Source organism: Ochotona curzoniae, unplaced genomic scaffold (genome assembly GCF_017591425.1).
Source record: "Ochotona curzoniae isolate NIBS_2020 unplaced genomic scaffold, NIBS_Ocur_1.0 scaffold_4701, whole genome shotgun sequence".
Lineage (NCBI taxonomy): Eukaryota > Metazoa > Chordata > Mammalia > Lagomorpha > Ochotonidae > Ochotona > Ochotona curzoniae.
In genome coordinates, this window is record NW_024467122.1 from 278,874 (window position 1) to 295,768 (window position 16,895).

The 16,895-nt window shown below is 54.3% G+C and overlaps 1 protein-coding gene across 6 annotated transcripts in view; it reads left to right on the forward strand.

Moving 5' to 3' along the window:
• The window catches only part of NTRK3 (neurotrophic receptor tyrosine kinase 3), a 196,773-nt gene that overhangs the window by 37,610 nt on the left and 142,268 nt on the right, over positions 1–16,895 (forward strand). The window lies entirely within an intron of this gene.

Here is a 16,895-nt window from a genome sequence, read left to right on the forward strand (position 1 = left end):
CTAGTGCTGGCTGTGGGCTGGGTTCAACAGAACAGTCATTTCCTGGGAGAGGGTGGACTGAGGGTCAGGGGAGACCCTAGCCCTGTGAATCAGGCGTTGTTAGATGTCTGGCAGCTTTTCTTTGAGGGCAGTTGCCATTGAGGGTGTCTACTGGACAGGCTCTTTTTTTTTTTTTAAGATTTTTGTTTTTATTGGACAGTAAGGTATGCAGAGGGACGGGCTCTTAAAAAGCAGAGATCCTGTGGGTGGGAACTCTTGCCATGGGGGTGGGTGAAGCCTGGGCCTGGTGTGCTGTCAGTCTGTCTCTGCCATTTGAAGGCTTTTCTGATGCTGTGCTTGAGGAGGACAGCAAGCTGGCTGGAAATCTTGCAGGAAGATGGCAGTGGTACGGAGGGAGGCGGTAGTGGGGAAGGTGTGGGGCTCTGGCCCTGTCTTCTGCTCCCAGCTGGTGTTGATGGGCAGTGGTCTTGCAATCATGGTCAGTGTACTTCATGCTGGGTTTTCCTTCTCGCCCTGCGATCTGCGGCCTCTGTTCGGCTCTTCCCTCTTCTGCTTCAGGCCTCCGTGGTAGGGTCTCGTCTCATCACAGCTGTGGACACCAGATGGTCCAGGTGTTTATTTTATAGGGGATTTGAGTTTGATTGTGAAACATTCACAGGGAAACAGCTTTTGCCACCTCAGAAGTCTTTTTTTTCCATAGTAACTCGCACAAGGATTGCAAAACGACAGCCAATGGCAGAGCTGGGTGGTGGAGGCTGGTCCATGTGTCCCCTCCAGAGGCATGGACGGGAAGCTGCTCCCACTGCTGCTGGTGTGTAGGGGCAGTACCTGCTGCCTTCCCAGGGACACTGCCTGAGCTCTGGGGTTGGCAGCACACACAGTGCAGCTTTCAACCCCTGGATAGAGTTGGCCTTGGGGCCATCTAAGGAAGCTGTCAGTGTGGGAGATGGGCCTGCCCTCCAGGGCTCTGGCAGAGGCTGTGACTCACGGTCTGTTTATGGTGGTCCTGGGGATAGGAGCATAACCCCAGGGAGAGTGGGACTGTTGGCAGCAGCAGCCCTGATGATAGCTGTAGGACACCTTGGCCAACCCTGGCCCCAGAAGGTGGCCAGGAGGGACTGCATCATCCATGTGCCCCAAATGGCCTGGTTCAGTGGATATCAGAAAGCCACCAGGATCAGGACTTTGGCAGGTGCAGTGGGGCTGATGAGATGAGTTAGGAAGACAAAACACAGCTCTATTCATGTTTTCCATTTAGGAAGATTTATTTCCCACAGCTACAGGACATGGCTGTTCTAGGACATGGCCAGTTCCTCTGCCCTCCCATAGCCTCTCCTCTTCCTGTGCTCCAAGTGCGAGCAGTTGCAAGGTCACCACTGACTCTGGCACTAACTGCCCACTTGCTTGGTGGCTCCTTTCTTTTCAGGGTCCTTGTGGAGAAGTCTCTCTTCCTGTGGAAAAGGAAGCAGGAAGTGATGTCATGACTGGGTCCTGGTCAGCTGTCTCCGCCAGGGTGTGCCCACCCCTGTGTGGTTGGAGCAGCCCTCAGCCCCACACAGGGTCCTTGGTGCTGAGTCCCTTCTCTTGCTTGCCCCAGTTTTCTTCACCCCACCTCTTGCTGAAAGTGAAAAATGAGATACAGGCATCAGGGAAACTCTTATTGAAGAGATGGGATATTCTTTTTTCTTTGTTTTTGGATTTATTTTTATTTGAAAGGCAGAGTTACACACACACACACACACACACACACACACACACAGAGAGAGAGAGAGAGAGAGAGAGAGAGAGAGAGAGAGAGAGAAAGAAAGATATCTTTTCCATTCACTCCCCAAATGACCACAATGGCTGGAGGGCTGGAGCTAGGCTAGTCTGGAACCAGGATCCTGGAGCTTCCTCTGGGTCTGCCACGTGGGTGCCACTGTGACCATTTGGACCACCCTCCATTGCCCTCCCGGATGAGAAGTGGAGCAGGTGTGGGGTGCGCCCTTGGACCACCCTCCACTGCCCTCCTGGATGAGAAGTGGAGCAGCTGCAACTAGAATTAGCACCCATATGAGATGCTAATGCTGCATGCAGGTGGAGGAATAACTTACTATGCCATGGCACCAGCTTCCTGGAATTTATTATTATTTTTTGAGTGTTTTCATTGTATTTGAAAGACAGAAACAAAGAGACACAAGAAGAGAGAAACAGAGAGAGAGGTATCTTCTACCTTTTGGTTCATTCCACCCTGGTTACCCACGTGGGTCATAGGGTCCCAGGTGCCTGACCCATCACTGCTGCATAGGAGCAGAAAGCTTGGGTAGAGCAGAGGAGCTTGCCCTGAGCCCCATGGTGACTTCCGGCTGCATTAGGCATCCTGCAGTTCCTCTCCTGGTCTCTTGAGTTAGGGTTACATGTCCTAAGGACAGGGTTTCTGACCTGGCAGTTGGCATAGCTGCTCTTGAGTTGGACAGATGAGTGTAATGATGGCATGTCCTGAGGCCAGGTGTGGTGAAGAAATGACAGGTGTGGTGTGCTCAGCCTCTGCCTGGTGCCACAGACCTGAGTCTCCAGGCCACAGCTGCTGTGGCAGTGGTGTTTGCTGTAATTGGTGGTAGAAGTGGGACCCAGGAGGGTTAAATGCTCGGTTGCTTTCTGACACTGATTTCTCTGGGACAACTAGATTTCTGTTCTTTGGAGAAGTCCATGTCTTTGGTGACAGGAACTCTGATGTCCTCTGGCGTCTTCACTTGAACTGGGTGAATCAGCTGGTGGGTCTCTCTGTTCTCCCTGGTGGGTCTCTGTGGAGGGTTGGTCTCAGACAGCTCCTAGGCCATGGCAGTCAGGGAGCTCACAGTCTGCTTTCTGTCTGATTGGGACCATCTCCAGCACTCTGGAACTCGCATGCTGCGTCAGCCTTCGGCGTCCTGCTCTGGGGCTGCTTCCCTCTGGCATGCAGGCTGGGTCCTTGCGTGGAGCAACATGGAGCGCTGTGTGCATGGTGCTGCCTCCTATCCACAGGCTGTGCCTGGGTGGGGGTCTGACAGGAGCCATGCCACAGCAGGCCTGTGTCACTCTGTCCGGCGGTCCTCCATAGAAGCTATGAGGGCTTTCCCAGCACGTGGAGCCTTGCTGACACATGCTGGTATGGGGAGGAGGGAGAAGGTCTGGTACCACCCACGGTGTTGTGTATGTTGAGGGTTTCCACCATGTTGTCATCATGGAGTCACCTCAGTCTTTCATATCTCCCCTTGTGGGCAGTGCTCCATTGGTGCTTGTCCATGTGAGGCGGTTGGCAGTGAGGGTCTGGGCTCATGGGTGAAACATTTATGAGTGACGCGGGTCACTTGACTGTTTTGGATGAGGGAGTAGATGTCTTTCTTTTTTAAATAATAAATTCATTTTATCTTGATTATGTTTACATATTTGAGAGAGATGCATGCCCATGTAGACCACCAATTAGGGTGAGGAGGGTCGATAAATGAAGAAAAATGGATGAGACAACTGCTTCCAGTCTCCTTTTTTCTTCCTGTATCTAGAGAAAGTGGGGTTGGGCTCCCAGCAGCCCAACCATACCACTACCTGGGAATGGGGGACAGCCACCCAATGTCATCCCAGGGCCCCAGTGTGGAGCAATTTTTGAGGGTACTGCTTATGTGGTTTCAGTAGTTCTGAGATGCTGTTGATTTTGTTGCTCCAAGTTTGAGGCAATCTTTCCAGGGTTGATTGCTAACATAGTCTTCCTTAAAGTCTCGCTTTACCCAGGTATTTGCTGCCAAAGCTTGACTGGGAGAGTTGTCCAACTTGTTCCACCCTCCATCTGCAGGCCTCAGTGAATTGTCATGTTCTCCATGAGCATCTGGGCACGCTGTTCACTACACAGGACTTAGCAACTGAGGATACCCAGTTCTGATGCATTCACTCCACTGTCAGACCACAGATCAGTGGTTCAAGTTCTGAGTCCAGTAGTTCAATTTGAGAGTCCCCAAATAAACCACCAGAGGTGATCCCAGACCTGACTTCTGTGTAAGCCAGCCAGTGTGGGGTCTAGCTCAATCCATCACCCACATCAGCCTGTACACACACTGGTGGTTGCAGTAACCTGGTCAGTTCTGACCCTAGTCCCATCTCATATGCAAACTCCTGGATGCTGTGGCCTGACCTAACCCTGCCCACCACAGACTTGGCCCTCGTGCACACCAGAAGGAACTGCAGTTTAGTTGGAGCAGCCCCCAGTGACCTCTGCTAGGCCTTTCCCCAGCCCTGGTTCCTGTCCATGCCAGTATGTGCAGCAGACTGGTCCAGTCAGTCCCGCAACCCACTTGGTTCTTGTACAGATCAGTGGGTGCTGCAGTGTAGCTGAGCCCAGCTAACTCCACTATCCAACCCACACTCATGCTGACAGGTGCTGCTGCCTGACCAGTCAGGCCCATCCCCAGTTCTGGTAGTCCAAAATAGGGGTGCCCTCAATTTCCCTACTTGTTTTCCTCCCAGTCCAGGATCTTGCACTTTTCAGGTGGTTCTGTCTAGCCTGACAGACTTGCCCCCAGTCCCATCTCATGCTGGCGGGTATTGCAGCCTAACCCAGCCCAACCAGCCCTTACTCCGACCATAATGTGAACTGGCTGGTATTGTGGCCTGACCTGACCTGTCCTGCACCCTGTCCTGGTTCTCATATCTGCCAGTGGGTGCCATGAACTGGCCCAGCCTAGCCCACCCCGAGACCTGACCCATACATATACTGGCAGGTACTGTAACCTGATTTGATCTGGGCTGCTCCCAGCCTTGAGTTTTGCAGTCACCTGCAGGGACTGTGTCCTGACAGAGGAGTTCCCCAAGCTCCTTCATCAGGTCACCTCCCAGTTGCAGATCTTGCTCACACTGGTGGGTTCTTGGCCCACCTCTTGTGCCTGACAAGCCCATACCCACTGGCTCTTACTGTTGCATGCTACATCCCAGCTCTGCCTGGTCCACCCTCAGACCCAGTTCAGCAGGTGCAGAGATCTAGCCCAGAATGTCCTGCACCTACTGTGGCCTTTGTGGGCACCAGTGGGTACTCCCCCAGCTCAATCTGGCATACCCCAGACCCAGTACACACCCGTGCCAAAGGATACTGCAGCCATGTCCAGCCCAGTTTGTTGCTCCCATTCTGGCTCTCATGCTCACTGGTAAGAACTACAGCCCAGCAAGGGTATTCCCTTAGCTCACTGACCAGGCCTGCTCCTAGTCACAGATCTTGCACATTCTGGTGGTTTCTCTGACCCAGCCTGACATAGCCCATCATCCATCTTGGCCTTTGCCATCAGATGCTGCAGCCTTGCCTGGCCTGCACCAGTCCCAACTCTAGCTGATGGGTGTGTAGCCTAACTGCCCAACCTGCTCTCATCCCTGGCTTTCCTGCAGAATAGTAAGTGTGATAGCCTAGCCTAGCCCAGCATGGCTCGCACCCCATTCTGGCTCCCATACAAGCCAGTGTGTCTTGCCTGGTCCTCCCCACTAGAGCCAACCCACACACCTGTCGACAAGTGGAGTAGCCCTGCCCAGCCTGTCCAGCCTGCCCAGCACCCAGCCCTTCATCACATGCTCACTAGTGGAAGTGACAGCTCACCAGGGGAGTTCCCCAGGTTCCCCGAGCAGGTCCACTCCCAGACTCAGATCTCATGTGTGCCAGTGGGTGTTAGGTCCTTACCCAGCACAGTCTACCCTCCAATGTTGGCCTTTGTTTGTGCTGGATGTTGCAGCTTGGCCTGCCTCACACCCAATTCTTTTTTTTTTAAAGATTTATTTTTATTATTTTTTCATTGGAAAGGCGGATATACACAGAGGAGAGACAGAGAGGAAGATCTTCCGTCCGATGATTCACTCCCCAAGTGAGCGCAACGGGCCGATACTATGCCGATCCGAAGCCAGGAGCCTCTTCCGGGTCTCCCACGCGGGTGCAGGTTCCCAAAGCTTTGGGCCGTCCTCGACTGCTTTCCCAGGCCACAGGCAGGGAGCTGGAAGGGAAGCGGGGCTGCCGGGATTAGAACCGGCGCCCATATGGGATCCCGGGCGTGCAAGGCGAGGACCTTTAACCACTTGCGCCACCGCGCCGGGCCCCCTCACACCCAATTCTTGGGTATGCCTGTGGGTGCTACAACCTGGACTAACCTGGCCTGTTCTCAACCCCAGTACCCATGCATGTTAGTGAGTTCCATGGTTATGCCTAATAGCCTATCACCGTCCCAGCCCTCAGGCAAACTAGCAGATACGGCAGTACTACAATGGTGAGCCCACAGTCCCCCACAGAATCTGCTTCCACAGTCTGAACTGGTTAGTATCATGCTACAGCCCAAGAAGATCCACATCCTGCCCTGACACTCACTGGCAGGTACTGGGTTGAGCCCTGCCAGACAGGCCTCTCAGCCATGGCTTTTGTGTTATGCAGGTAGGTGGTGGTCAGTACCAACTAACCCCGCTCAGGGGTTAGGTGTATTGGTTTGGCCCCAAAAGGTCCTCCTGTTTTTTTTTTTTTTCTCTAAATCACCCAGTCTCAGCTTCCTTGTTTACCTGCACATGTGGTAGCCTGGCTGGTGGACATCCCCCCGAAGTTACTCCTCTCCTGTCATGTTCTCCCTCAGCAGTCCTCCCTCCCACACATTCCCAGAGCAATCCACAGTCCCTCATGCCTGCGAGCATGCAGTTCCCAAGCCCTGTTCTCCAGTGTTGTGCTGTGCCCACCTGGGGCCTTGCTTACCTACCCAGCACCCATGCACATTCATGCACAGGTCCTAAGACCCTGTCTGCTGATATGCTGGCATCTGCCCCTACATATCTTTGAAAAAAAAACCCACTAGGTAACTACGCTGGCATACTGGTGTATTTAACACACGTGTGGCATTAGCCAGGCCCAGGAGCCCTCCAGCTGTTGGCTGCTAATACCAGTCACTTCTGGCATCACTCTTTTTCAGATTCGTTATTTGAGGGAGACAGGCAAGCTCCCATCCTCTGGCTCACTCCCCAAATATGGCAGGCTTAGTGAGGCCAGACCAAAACCAGGAGCTTGGAACACAATCCAGCCCTCCATCCTGGGGGGAGGGGACCCAGGTCCTTGGGCCGGCACCTGTTGCTGCCAGGATAGACATAGGCAGGAAGCTGGGATGTGGAGCAGAGCTGTCTGTCAAACCCAGGAACTCTGATGGGGGGTGGTGCAGGTGCCTTAGCCAGGCTAGAGCCCTTCAGGTGTCTGTTCCCCTCATGCCTGTGCTTGGATCAGCTGTCACGAGGAGCTGCAGTGTCCCTAGAGAGCTGTGTGCCTCAGAGGGTTGTCCTGTCCATCTGAGGAGTTCTGGGCTCAGAAGCCAGAACAGCAGCTTCTGATTTTTGATGAATCTGATCAAGTGATTAAAGCTGTTGACTTTGTCCCTATATGCACACACACATCTAAGGACACACAACACATGCATCCGTGCATATACACAGTCTATACACACCACACACATGTACACACATCGCAGTGTGCTTGGGATTGAGAGGGGGAGTGCTGGAAATAAACTGACATTGACTATAGCAGCGACTGCTCTGCTCCGTGAATGTCCTGAAGAGCTTTGAATTGTTTTAACTGAGCAAGTTGTGTGTGTACACATGAGGACATGTGTGAATGCTGTGTGTACATGGGCATATGTGAACGTGTGTATATGTACCCATGTGGGTATGTGTGTGTATGCCTGTCCTGTGCTCCTGAGCAGCAGTTTTTCAAGCCCATGGGGCCCCTGCTGCTATGGTGGGGATGTGGGGTTCTGCATGGAGTCTGCTGCCTTAGCTGGGTCTTGTGGAGAAGGTGATTGGAGCAAAGCCACAGCTGGCCTTCTGTGAAAATGTTCTGTGCAAGGGAAATGAATGCTAGTTGTGTGGTTAAGAAGAAAATCGGGAAAGATAACCTAAGAATGAGGATGGCCATGAACAGAGCATGGAGCAGGTGGCTCTGGGCATCTTAACCATGCCCTCTTTCTCCTTTGCATCTTGGGTGGGGAGGAGGGTGTCTCAGAGCACAAGATGCAGGGCTGCTGTGGTGGGGACTCTTGGCCTCACTTATTTCAGTTGGGGGAAGTTGGCTGGCGAGCAGGCATGGTCACTCGTGTCTGCTGCATGGGGCCAATGTTCTCCAGGGCCTCCCAGCATCAGGCTGGGGTGGGGCAGGGTAGAGCTGCTGGAAGGCACAAATGGGGTAGGGCCCAAAGATGGGCACGAGCAGCTGGGCCTCCTGGAGGAGGTGTGGGGTCTCTCCACCTGCTATGCACAGTGGCTGCTGTCTCCAACTTGGACCTTCTCCCAGGACTGGACACACTCATGGTTCCCAGCCATCAAGTCTGCACACAAGGTAAATGGTGAAAGGGTCCTTGACGGGGCAGGGTGGGTTTTCACAGAGGTGAGGGCTGAGATGCTTGAGTCAAGCTCCATAGACAGTGAGGAAGGGTCTTGTGCACATCTGTGTGTGTGCATGTGTAAGTGTGTAGGGTCACACATCTGTGTGTGTACACAAGCACATAAGAGTGTGTGTGTCCAGGAGCATGTCTCCTTCTGTGTGTAGAGGAATATGTCTCTCTGTGTATAGAAATACCGGAGTGTGTATGTGTGTCCAGGAGCATGAGAGCGAGCGTGCATGCCTGTGTGTGTATAGGAGCATGTGAGAGAGTGTGTGTGTGTGGGGGCGGCTGTCTGCTACAGGAGGCATCATCTGACTGCAATGTGTAGTGGCCGCATCCTGCAGCCCTGGCTGTGTCCCTGCACTGGGCTGAGACCTTAACGTAACTACGCAGCCCCACTCAGTCTGTTTCTGAGAGTCTGGAGTGAGGTTGAGTTATAAATGGCTCAGTTGTGACCTCACAACATGTTGGGAAATGCTTCCTAGAAGGCAGGTTTGAGCTGGACCCCGCTGGGCCATAGAGGGACAGGCCCAGAGGGAATCTGGGCTTGTGTTACCTAGGCCCTGGTTGTCATCTGGGGGTGTTCCAGTGCAAGGCATTCCAAGGCTGTGACATCAGTACAGTAATGGCCATCTGCAGACTTGGTCATTTATGGCCACAGCAGCAGGTGGATGTAGTGCTGTCTGAGCTTCACAGAGGGGAAAGTAAGGTGACCCTACAGCTCCACTATGGTGCCTGATCCTTCCACCAGTAGTTAGTTTATGGCCAGCTTGGGTTGGCTTGTGCCCATGGGGGACTCTGAGGGGTCCTGTTCTGTGACTGGTGGCACCCCTTAGCTGCTAGCTGTGACTCAGGGGTGCCTCTTGTAGGTGGCCCCAAGGTGTTCCTTAAACAGGGTGGAGCCAGGACAGAGTCCTGGAGAATCTGGCCATGCAAGTGGGGGGTTGCTGTGGACTGTGACATGGATTGAAGGGTGGGATGCCCTCATGGCATCTCCTCTGTGAGGTGCCCAGGTCCTGGTGCTGAGTGATCCTTCTGGCTCTTTTTGACCCCGAGTGGTTTCTGTGCTCACCATCTCTTGCTGGCGGGTCTTGGTCTGCACACAGATGCCACCTCTGAGATTGGCTAGGTTCCTTCTGCTCAAGTTCCATCTTGAGTGCTGGGCTGTCGCTCTGCTGGCCAGTGGAGAGCCATCCCTTGCTCCTCAGTGGGTAGGTGGCAAACATCCTTGCTGTTTGCTGACTCCTTGAGGTCATGCCCTCCTGCTCATTCTGACCCACCCTGGACACCATCGTGGCTTAGCTAGCATGTCTGGGCCTCATGGGCAGCTTGCCACATGCTTGCAGTATTTCTCTCAGGATTCTTTGTCCAAACCAAAGCTCACCTCAGGCATTTTGGTTCCCTAACATTCCCTGGACCCAGTTTCAGTTTTCTTAAGACCTTGTCAGCTTCAAGCCTGTGGCAGCTGCGTGCATGTTGCTTCCCGGTCCTGGGAATCCTTTCTTCCCTCCCTGAAGGCTTCTTTACCCCCTGCTTGCTGACCCCCTCTCCCATCCTTCTCATAAAGGAAAGTGAGCTCTGCTGTGGCCGTTTTCTGCCCTGCCTCTTCCCTTAGCCAGTAGCAGTCCCGACTCATTCCCTTCTCCCAGTGGATCTGCCAGCTCTCCTTAATCCCTGAGTTGACTTATCCTGGGTCTTGCTTTGATACCTAGGGGCCTCCACCTTGCTCGGGTGGTCTTACTGGTGGGCCAGCTGTTGGGGTTACCCTGGGTTTCCCAGAACAGCTAAGCAGAGGTCAGCCCTGGTGAGAGAGTTCTTAGAGATCACCTGGTAACCCATTTGGGGTGCCCGTGTGGGATTTACGTATGGGAAGGAGTGTCTGTCCCAGAGGTGTACAAGCTCCTTTAGCCTGACAGGAGTGGGTACCAACCCACATTTCCTCTGTGTAGACTGAGGGGATGAATGCAGGCAAAAGGAGCATGCAGTCTGAGGGCTGGGGCTTTGCTGTGCCATGATCTGCTTTGCTTGCCTCTAACTTTGGACAGAGTTGTGTCTCCATGGCTTCTTGGGGGTCCTGGGGAGCAGCCCACCTCTTGGGGACTCACTGAGGATTAAGGGGGCTCAGTGCCTGACATGTAGGTACATGTGTTAGGTGCTCAGTGATGGCATGTCCTGTGCCTGGCAGCGTGCTGTAGCTGTGTCTGTGGTTCTGCAGATGGCAGCTGGTGTAGTGGGACTGCATGCTGTGTGTCGGAGGGAGCACAGGTCAACAGTATAATGCCCACCTCTTGTCCTGGGACCCAACCTACAAAAGGGCCAGATCTTCCCTGAGGACATCTGCTCCCAGCAGGTCCCTGTGGCAGGGGCAGCGGAGTGGCTGAGGTCTGAGCAGAAGGCACTTGGGGATGGGTAAGGTGCTCATGGCTGTGTCTGCGGCTCTGGTGCTGGGGACACCTTGGCTCCTCCTTGCACAAGACCCCAGCATCTTCAGGAGTCCTGTGAGCTGCCTCTCCAGCCAGCCATCTGAGGTGTGTTGACATGCTGGGTTCCATCCTTTGTGTGTGGCTCTGATGCACCAGGATGGGAGCCATACTCCTGCCTCAGTTCAAGTGGTATGTAGCACCAGCCAAGTCCAGGCCATAACCCTACCCCTGCCTGATGGTACCTCTGCCCAGCCCCACTACATGTCTCCTTGCTCCCCCAAACCCACTGTGGCTATACTGAGAGATTTCTCTTTAGTCCTACCTGCTTTTGCTGCTTACTTGGGCTCTAGCTCACAGTCCAAACCCTATGGCACCCATTGAGCTGGCTCAGGTTGCAGGGCAGTGAGAAGTTGGCCTCCTGATACTTAGTGTGTTAGCACCTCTCAGGGCCACAGCACCTACACTTGCTTGGGCTGAGTGGAGGCTCAGAAGTCAAGGACACATGCGAAGAGAAAGGCTGTGTTTGTGTCAGGATGCCTGCATCCAGTATGAAGCAGATGAGTATATTTAACATTTTATTTATTTTTTATGGCTGGCATGAGTCTGCCAGCCATGGTCTGCTGGCCCACTGCTCAAATGAGCACACAGTCAGGCTAACGCCAGGAGCCTGGTCCTTTACCCAGGTCTCCCGTGTGTGCAGGAGCCCAGGTGCCTTGCAGGGTATATGTTGGCAAAGGGCTGGCACTGGGAGCAGAGCTGGGTGTGGAACCAGGCCTTGTGATGTGAGGTCCTCACCACCAGCCAGCTCCCCTGCTGTCGTTGCTGGGCACACTGAGGCTTGTGAGGCCAGGGCTGCAGCTGCTGGCATTCATGGCATGGTCCAGAGGCCTCCTGGCTCTCTTGGGAAACTTGGGCAGGGCATGGCAGGCTCTGGGAGAGGTCTAGGAAAGGACAGGAGCTCTCAGTCCAGAGCCGTGACTGCGATTTCCAATGTTCCTGGTTACTTCCCTGGGATGAGTTTGCTGTACTGGCGGTATTAATTACTCTTGAAGGTCAACAGTGCTCTCTCAAATCCCCTTCTGTTCTATCGTGTAATCAGTTAATTAATTGGAAACATTTAGTGGTGGCTGCAGAGCACGGAATGGGTGCCTTGTTTTGTTGCTGCTGCCCTGATGTTTCCTTCTCAGCTTTTGGGGACTTGATCCTGGAACCTCCTCCACAGTGCAGGGGCTCTGGCCCGCCTCTGGTCAATGTATCCTGGCTGCAGGCCGGTGGCGCTGTGAATGGGCACTGGTGGGCACCCGGTGCACAGCTGCCTTGGTCCTCACTGTTGTAAGGATTGCGTCTCAGCAGGAGGTCAGGAGGGCTGTGTCCTGTGTGGCCAAGGGAGGCCCATCCGGGGTCCATCCAGGGCTGCTTCTGACCGGGAGCCGAGCCCTTCGCCTATTCTCTGTTGGTTATGCCTTGTTTTATGCTGATGTAGGTACAGGTGCCTCCTTGGAGGCTTGATGGACCTAAGGGGTAGAAGCCATGCCCTTGACCTTGGCCACACTCAGCCCCTAGTGTGGCACAGCTGGTGAAAGCACCAGACACCTTCCCTGCTGGGGGCCTGATTTGTGGCTGCCGGAAGTGCTGGGACTTTTGGCTGGTGGTTCTTGTGTCTTCCCCATGGGCCCCAGTGTCAGCTGGCGAGTTTCTGTCATCCGTGGCTGTAAGGCTAGGGGGTGCAGTGGAAGCTGCCTACATGTCTCTTTCAAAGACCAGGCTGCAGGCCCGGCGTGGTGGCCTAGCGGCTAAAGTCCTTGCCTTGAACGCGCCGGGATCCCATATGGGCACCGGTTCTAATCCCGGCAGCCCCGCTTCCCATCCAGCTCCTTGCTTGTGGCCTGGGAAGGCAGTCGAGAACGGCTCAAAGCTTTGGGACCCTGCACCCATGTGGGAGACCCAGAAGAGGTTCCTGGTTCCTGGCTTTGGATCAGCACAGCACCGGCCATTGCGGTCACTTGTGGAATGAATCATTGGACGGAAGATCTTCCTCTCTGTCTCTCCTCCTCTCTGTATATCTGACTTTGTAATAAAACTAAATAAATCTTAAAAAAAAAAGAGAGACCAGGCTGCTAGGTTCCCCCAGAGAAGGGGGTGGGAAAAATGTCAGAAAAGTCCTCTGTATGAGCGATAAGGTCCTGGCATCTTGTCCTAGGGAGCCCTGGCATGGGCCTTGGGATCCAGTGCTGCTTCTGGTAGGTGGCAAGGCCCAGAGCCCCTTCTGATAGCTCTGGCCTAGTGTGAGTCACATAGGCACTGCTTGTCATGATCTTCTCATGCCTGGTCTCCTTTTGCGGTGCCAGGCAACTGTGAGGGTGCTGGTGGTGCTGTGAGGGGGAGGTGAGTGCTGTTTCAATCCTGTGGCCACAGCCCCTCCTCTGGCACAGTGCCTGAAGCCATGCAGGGCCGGGGCATGGTAAGGAATGAGTCATCCCCATTCCTGGAGTCCCATAGGAGACCCTGGGATGACCTCAGAGCTTAGGATGATGCAGCTGAGGCTGGCAAGACACCTTCCTCAGGGAAGGTCTCCTGGGCAGGGGTCAGGGCTGAGAGCCAGCATTATCAGTAACACCTGACAGCTCTCAGACTGAGCCTCCCCAGCATCCTCTGCAGGCTAGGACCACCATGAGTATCTGAGGCCTGAGAATGTGCATTCGTCACAAGTCCAGTGTAGCTGAGCTGCTGGTCTGGAGCTTGCGCTTGAACCTAGCTACCTGCTGACAGGTATGGCCTCCCAGGGGTGGGTTGGGAGGCGGAACAGGTAGAGGCTCTGGCCTGGCTGTTTCTTCCTTGTGTGGTGGCTGAGCTTTGGCCATCCCTGGGCTGTTCTGGAACAGTCTGGCTTGGGCAAGAGAGGGCACTTAGGCCTCAAGCAGCTACGGGCAGAGCTCCAGAGTGGACCTGAGAGCCACAACCCCTGCTGAGTCCTCAGGCTCTGAGCTCCCGTGGCCTCTCTGTTGGCAGAGCTGTACACCTTGGATGGCTCCGATCTGTCCTCTGCCGGTCCTAGCTCAGCCCTTGCCCATGCCTGTGGGTGGTGCTTGCTTCTCTTCACTCCCACCTCTCCCACTTGCTTTCTGGTTCTAGTTCCCATTATCCCCCAGGCCCACTGGGCTTGGAGTTCCCAGAAGCCTCTTCCTTGGAGGGGTCCCTGTGGAGAGGCGTTTCCCTGACTGGGGAGGTAGGCCTGGGCCCTAGTTCTGGAGAAGCCCTTCCATGTCTGTCTCTCTGAGGAGGGTTCTTGCAACACCTCTGGATAGCTCAGGGTCCTGTTGATGGGACAGGCAGGGGGCTTTCCCCACAGGACCCACACCTGCTGGTGCTCTGTCCTGCAGCCATCCCCGGAGTAGGGCCCAGCCTCAGCACCCACCCAGACATCCCCAGAGCAGGGCCCGGCTCAATACCCACCCAGTCGTCCCTGGAGCAGGCACTAGCCATGGTGCCCAGCTAACTGTCTCTGGATGAAGGCCCAGCCTCAGAGCCTGCTGTTTCCCTGTTAAGGGCCAACAGCAGCTCTGTGGCTGCCTGTTAGTGATGTCTGGAGTGCTCTGGGTTTCCTTCAATACAGAGCAGACCTGAGGAGGGGCAGGTGCCTGGCCTTAACCCTCACTCCACTCCCTTTCCACCTGGAGCCCTGTCTGCCTTTAGTCAGTGGCTGTGGGGTTTTTTGATTTCCCATGGTTGCTTTGTGACTCAACTGCTTGTTGAGTGTGACTGGGAGTGAGACCTGGGCCACACCAGCTGGTCCTCATTGCAGCTGGGTGCCTGGGCAGTAGGCTCTGCACCAGTCCTGGCCACTGCCCAGATGGGGACGCTCCTGGCTCCAGAGAAACCATATGGGCTTCAGGGCAATTAGCTTTTGTCAAATTTGCCTGAGAAGACCTCCATGGAGATGTGCTTGACACTCGAGACCTGGTGGGAATGTCCTTTAAAATTCTGGAGGCCTTGTGTGGCCCTGTGCAGTGGACAACCTAGTGCAGGCCCTTGGAGCCAACATAGGGCTTTCTAGAACATCTGCCTCCCGTCTTTAGATCTCGGCAAGGCAGCAGTCCCGTCACTGAGATCTGATTAGACAGAGTGGCGTCATTATTGTTCACTAACGAGCCACTCAGTGTAATTTAACTGAATAAAGATGCACAAATGGCGCAGCCCCACCCCCTTTTACAGCAATGTAACTGAGAGAGGAGCAAATAAATCCTGGGTGCAGAAAGAAATTTTTTGGACTAGAGGAACCCTGGGCAGCTGCCCCTTTCCTCTGTCCCAGGCACAGGGATTTTCAGGGTTGACTCCAGTGCCAGGCAGGACTCAGTGCGAATGTACTTGGCATTTTCTGACTTCCGGGCTCCTTGTGACGTGATTGGTTTGCAGGGTGAGGGCTCAGTATGCACAGGTCACAGGGCCGAGATAGACGTAGAGGGCAGGAGTGGCGCTGCAGCTCTGTGCTTCTTTGAGGGCTGCTGTGCCAGGAAGCTGCCCTTGTTGGCTGCTCCTGCTTTCCTCCAGCAGTTTTAGGAACCCCTGTGGTGGAACAGGGGTGGGTCCCCTAGGACATGGCCTGAGTGTTTGCGTCCCCTGCAGTTCCCATGGTCAAGTCCTTGTCTGATCTTTCCACACCTGAGCTGTAGAGAGAAGGTGGCCATCATGGGACACAGCCCTGGGGCACCCCCAAAGTTGATGGAATTCAGAGAAGTGAGCTCTCATGTGTGCGTCTTTCCACAGTGACCTGAATGGAAGGGAGTAGGATAGATGGAAAGATGGGTGGAGGGTCTAAGGAAGGGGGAAAGAGCTTCCAGAAGGCTTCTTTTGTGGGAGACAGAGATAGGATTTCCACAGTGAAGGTTGCAGCCTATAGGCCACAGCCCTGGAGCCTGCATTTCTGTCAGCTGTGGGGATGCTTCAAGCCCTGGCTGCTGAGAGGGACTGGGGCAAGCAGCAGGGCAAAGCCCACAGGAAACCCCCCAGCAGGATTCATTGTTGGGCAGCAAGCAGAAGATGGTTGTGTACCTGGGTGTAGACATGTGAGTGGTGCTAGACTGGAAGTTGAATGGGAGGATCCCTAAAGCTTCTGGGCAAGGACAAAGTGAGGGAGACAAGGGCCACAGCTCATGGACTTTGTCATGGGGCAGCTGGCTTGGCTGTGAGGAGCTGAGAGCAGGTGCTCTGCTTGGCCTCAACCACTTCAGGGAGCACCTATTTGGAGGGCATTAGGGTTCCCCATGATGGGGTGCAACCCCTTCCTGCTGTGGTTGGGCCTGTCTACTGTCATGGGACTGGTCACCATGCACGATGTCCACTGGCCATAGGGAGGGAGGTCCCTGTTCACAGTAGGCTGTGTGTAGTATGCCTACTTGGCACTGTTGATGGTTCAGGGCAGCATTTGGCCAGGTATGTTAGCTCCTGTTCCCCCAGGAACGAATGGCCTCATTGTTACTATTTATTACCTCTGGACCCAGTGCTATGATGAAGCCAGTTGGGGTGTGAGGACCCAGTCATGATATGAAGGATCTAGTCGTGGTGCTGTGAGGACCCAGTCATTGTATGAGGTGTCCAGTCATGGTGCTGAGAACCTACTCAGGTTGCTATGAGAACCTACTCACGGTGCTGTGAAGACCCCCAGTCACGGTGCCTTGAGGATCCCAGCCACGGTGCTATGAGAACCTAGTCATGGTGCTGTGAGGACCCCCAGTCACGGTGCTGTGAGGACCCCCAGTCACAGTGCTGTGAGGATAGTCACGGTGCTATGAGAACCTACTCACGGTGCTGTGAGGACCCCAGTCACAGTGTTATAAGAACCTAGTCACGGTGCTGTGACGACCCAGTTAGTTTTCTTCTGGGCTCAGTCATGGTGTGAAGACAGCCAATTATGCTGAGATGGAGCCAGTTGTTCAAGATATAACTATGGTTGTGTTTGGGGTCTCAAAGAAACAAGAAGAGGCAGTATCCAGAGCTTGACATAAGAAATGTATTTGATACAACATTTCATAAAATCTTGCTCTCCAAATTACCTCAGTGGTCAGGTGGACTGGTCATTGACCCGTCA